The 5,278-nt window shown below is 40.7% G+C and overlaps 1 pseudogene; it reads right to left on the reverse strand.

Annotated features, from left to right (window-relative positions):
- Positions 1-3,088: 3,088 nt before the first annotated feature.
- Positions 3,089-4,991, reverse strand: LOC141547443 (ELL-associated factor 1 pseudogene; annotated as a pseudogene).
- Positions 4,992-5,278: the final 287 nt, after the last annotated feature.

Here is a 5,278-nt window from a genome sequence, read left to right on the forward strand (position 1 = left end):
TAATATGATATTGAAGGTTTCAGAAATAAAAAAAAAAGAAATTTGAATAAATACACATTCACCCATCACAAATATATAAAGTTCAATGACATTGGTCTTAGAGGTAGTAAAGTAAATCTTATTTCAACATTCAGTCATCTTTCTAGTGCAGGATTCAACTTCAATTTCAATAAGATGTTGACAGGTGGCAATATCTATCTTTCTGTTTGTCTATAGTTAGCAGATGGGTAAAAAAAGAATAAGCAATGATTTTTAACAATGATGGCTAAAATTCGAAAGCATGATCATTTTTGATTTTCTATTTGTGAATGTTTCATTTCCTTTGTTTCCCTTTTTTAGGATGTTGTTAAACTTCTTCATTCATTAGAATAGCTTTCAAAATGATGTGTCATCTCATCTCATTTATCTTTTATTATGAGTCTACAACTAAAATTGAGTTCCTTGAAGAAAAGAACATTGTAAAAAATTTCGTTTCAGTGGTAGTAATACTAGTATAGCAGGCTATCTTCAATCAATAATCTAGAGACACAGAAGAATTTCTAAATTAAAATATCTCAATTGAACAAAGTTTATCATTCTGGAATTACTGTTCATTAAGATTAATAAATCACTCAATTGTAATAACATTTACAAATGGAAATAAATTAAAATGCTTTCAAAAGCTTTTTTAAAATTAATTATTTCCTGTTTTCCCACTGTGAGAGCTGGCTGCAAATGGCTCACTAAAATAATAGACATATGAGAGAGTAAAACCAGTTGACAGGGAATAAAGTCAGCAGAGAAAATCTGAGTTTAGTCACTGTAAAAGAAAGACAGCTCTAGTAGTTAGTTCTCTTGAAAGTCCTAGGAAGACAAGAAGGTAGTATAATTGCAAAATAAATAAATAAATAAATACATACACACACACACACACACACACACACACACACAAACACACACACACTCACACACACAATCTTGATTTAAAATCTAAGGATTAGTGTTTTGATTTCATTTCTACTACTTACTACCTGTCTCAAGTTGGACAAGTATCTAACTTGCCTGTTCCTCAGTTTCTCCATCTAACAGTGGATCAATTTAATCTAAATTTCTTTTTAGTTTTAAAACTATAATGCCATATACTATAATGAACAGAAAGACAGTAAATCATCAACAGCTAGGAATTATGTCATTTCTTCTCTAGCTTCAATGTCTCCATTGATTCATTTGATTTCCTATGATATAGACTTGCAGTCTATCATCATTCTACCTGTTCTAGCAGAATGTGATCTTCAATCAATCCCAATCATAACAAATTGATCTCTCACCAAATCTCAACATGCATTCCAGCAATTATATACTAAAATGATCCCCCATCTTGTCGGATATATGAGTTTCAGCTTACCTATCTTTCCAATGAAAACATGCTACATGATTCCTTAAGCTCCTTAAAAAATAATAGTTTATAATGTCATTTAAATATCATTTAACTAAACTGAAGATATACAGAACTCATGTTATGTAGGCTGTGTTCTTCAATCCTAAAGATTTCTGATAAAAGGCACTAAGGCCGTAATTTCTTCCTAGTTGTTTTTCAACATCCCTGCCAAAAAAAGTCCACACCACTATTTCAACCTGCTTTGGCCACAAAAAGTAGAAATAAATCACCAGATCCTCACTCAAATTTTACATAGAGAGGAGGAAATAAAATCCAAATAAATATGAAACCCTATTCATAGTCTTTCTTATGGATTTAAATATCAGCCTAAGGGTCTACTTTGTATTATTTTTAAAGCTATGCTCAACATTTCAAGTTTTGAAAAATTACTGAAGAAAATATTGGACTGGAATTTATGGGTAAGGTCTCTGCCTATCAAATTAGTAAAAAAAAGTAAAGAAACAGACTTCTTCCCGTAGTTATGGACATTTTAATATAATTGTTTTTTTTTTTATTTTTTCAAAGTTGACAACTCCTTGTATGACTTTAAAGTCATCATGATGAGAAATACTTAAATATATTGAAGACTTACTAAATCCCTGCTTAGTTGAAGAGGAAAGGAGCCCATTGAGAACAGTCTGGACTAGAATCTAGAATCACATCTCCTTTACAATCTGTGTCTGTCACAGTCTCCTTTACATTGTCTGTCAGTCTGATCCTGTCTCAGTCTGCATCTCTCCCAATCTCCTCCTGCTCTCTGTGACAGTCTGCTCATCTGACCCAGTCTTGATCTTAGTGGAGGAGTGCAGGAGGAGGGAGAGCCAGCAGGAGAGAACAGTCAAAGATGGAACATCTCATTTCCAGTCCTTCTCAACCCTTCTGAGTCTGTCTCTGGCTCAGATGGACCTTGGTCTCCTTAGAGAAATGAAGGAGGACAGGCCTTCCTAGAAGCAAAAAATTCTCCAGTTAGTCCTTGGCCTCTCACAACCATCAACAAACCTGTAACTTTCATCCCTTTGCAAAAGCAGGCCACTACTCTTTTTTTTTTTTTTTTTTTTTTAACATAACTTTATTTACAAGTTGTATTTTTCAATCTATCTTCAAGGTAATTTTTTAGCATTGACCTTGAAAATCCTTTTATTCCAATTTCTCCCCTCCTTCCCCCCACCCCCTCCCCTAGATGGAACAACATATGTTAAATAAGTTAAAGTCAGTTGTCAGAGTAGTCCTGTGTCATCCTGACTGTGGTTCCTTTATTCTTAAATTGTTTTTGGCTGTTCACAACACTTTTTTTTTCTTTGAATCCTCTGAATTTTGATTGAGTATTTCTGATTTGAGGTTTCTTTCTGAAGGTGAAAGTGATTGAGTGGGGGTTTCTATTTTTACTTTGTCTTATACTTCTAATACATCTGGGAAGATGTTTTTTTTGTTTGTTTATTTTTGTTTTTGTTTTTTGTTTGTCTGTTTGTTTTATACTACCCAGATTTTAACATGCTACCCAGATTCTGAGGTAAAAACGTAAGCGTATAATATATAAAAGTGCATGCTGCTCAGGTTCAGTGAGACTCAGGGCTCACTAAGGGCCAAATGCTCTCCTTGGGGGTGGGTTTCTGCTTGTGTCCTTCATCTATCCAGATGTTCTAACAAATTCAGATGCAGGAAGTTCCAAGGCTAGTCATTGCTGTCACTGTCAGAGTCACTGAGTTTTAAATCTTGTAGCAATATGCTCATCAGCTGGTCATTCCCGGGGAGCTGGCTGCTTCTGGTCTCCATAGGGCTTCTGTGAGGTAACTGCAGAAGAGGACGCTGGGAGAAAGAGGCTCTGGTTGTGACAGGCTCCTGGTCTTCAGTGCTGGAGCTCTCAGAGTCACTGAGTTGTAAATCTTTTCTCAATATGCTCATCAGCTGGTGATTCCCGGGGAGCTGTCTGCTGCTGTTTGCCACAGGGATTCTGTGAGGGAGAGGGGGATGCTGGGAGGCCAAGTCTCTGGAGGCGGGCTCCTCCTCTTCACTGCTGGAGTCACTCACTTGTAAATCTTCTTGCAATATGCTCATTGTCCTGCTATTCCCGAGGAGCTGGCTGCTGCTGTTCCCCACAGAGATTCTGTGAGGGAGAGGAGGATGCAGGGAGGACGCGGCTCTGGCTGTGGCGGGCTCCTCCTCTTCACTACTGGAGCTCTCAGAGTCAGAGTCAGAGGAGCTGCTGTTGCTGCTGGAGTCACTCAGTTGTAAATCTTCTTGCAATATGCTCATCAGCCGGTTATTGTCGGGGAGTTGGCTGGTGCTGCTGTTCCCCAGAGGGATTCTGTGAGGGAACTGCAGAGGAGGATGCTGGGAGGACGAGCCTCCGGGGGCGGGCTCCTCTTCTTCACTGCTGGAGCTGTCAGAGTCTGAGGAGCTGCTGTCTGTGAACATCTCCATCTGCTCCATCCAGGCTCTCAGCTGTCTCTTAATGTCCAACAACTGGAGTTCCCCGAGAAGATCTTCTTCCACAGGACAGGCTTTTGGTCCAACAGGTGTCTTCCCTGCGGCTCGGAATGCTATGGGAGTGGGCGGTGCCGGTGCAGGGGGCGGTTCCACTCTTGCCTGGGTTTTGCTCCCTCCCTCAGTTCTCATCTTCTTGACCTGAGGGCTGCTGATGACTTTTTCCAACACACATTCTCCAGTATCCTGATTAATGAGGAGAATACAGTCTCTCTCATAGGGTCTTTTGTTTCCTTTGAAGACAGTCTTTGGGGCTGCAGCTCCAGGGAAGTGAGGCAGGGATCCCGATGCTATGGGAGTGGGCGGTGCCGGTGCAGGGGGCGCTTCCACTCTTACCTGGGTTTTGCTCCCTCCCTCAGTTCTCATCTTCTTGACCTGAGGGCTGCTGCTGACTTTTTCCAAAACACATTCGCCGGTATCCTGATTAATGAGGAGAATACAGTCTGCCTCATAGGGTCTTTTGTTTCCTTTGAAGACAGTCTTTGGGGCTGCAGCTCCAGGGAAGTGAGGCAGGGAGACCCTGACCTCGTCTCCCTTGCTCACCTGGAGCTCACCTTCCCCGGATGGGCCTACAGAGGCCGGCTTCAAATCATAGCCGATCCTGTGGAAGTAGGACTTGGGCCTCTTCTCGAAACTGTCCCCGAACGTCAGGCAGTTCTCCTTGCCGTCCACCAGCAGGTTCCTGGTGCTCTTCATGGCTCTCTCCCTGTCCGGAATCTGGCTGTAGTCACTGCCCGGTGTGGCTCCTAGGGCGGCCTCCTCAGTGCCTCTCAGTATAGGCGTGCTGTGTAAAGTTAGGATGCTCCCTCAGTTGGAATCCTTCTCTGGGAGCAGGTTTCCTGGTTTTCTTCTCCAGCAGCCTCTTCTTCTTCTTCCTGAATGCTGGCTCTGAATCTCCTCCAGCTCTAGTCCTTCCCAAATCCAGACTGCTTCCCAGGCCCCATGTTGTCTCTTTTATCCTCCCAGAGAATGGGCAGATGAGAATCCAGGGGCTTGTGGGAAATCCTTCAACCAATCAACTTGCTCCTTTTAAAAGTGAAAACTCCTTTAAATGTGTAAACTCCTTTTGAGAAAACTAAAGGTGTCAACTGCTAAAGGTGTCAACTCTGAGCTAGAGAATTGTTTAGACAACCTGAGTTATCACCTTGTAATCCCAACATCTTTCCCTTTCTTTTGATTGAGAACATAGGGTGGTCATGGCCTTGAAACATAACTCCATCAATATGGGAGGTATTACACATATTTATATAAACATATATATATTGTAACATAGTAACATTATACATGCTAGAAGTATGTAACAAATAACATAATCAAATAATTATAAATTGAGAATTTATTAAAGTCCATAAGTCCATTGTTCATTAGTCTCATCTT

Source organism: Sminthopsis crassicaudata, chromosome 6 (assembly GCF_048593235.1).
Source record: "Sminthopsis crassicaudata isolate SCR6 chromosome 6, ASM4859323v1, whole genome shotgun sequence".
In the NCBI taxonomy this organism is placed as follows: domain Eukaryota; kingdom Metazoa; phylum Chordata; class Mammalia; order Dasyuromorphia; family Dasyuridae; genus Sminthopsis; species Sminthopsis crassicaudata.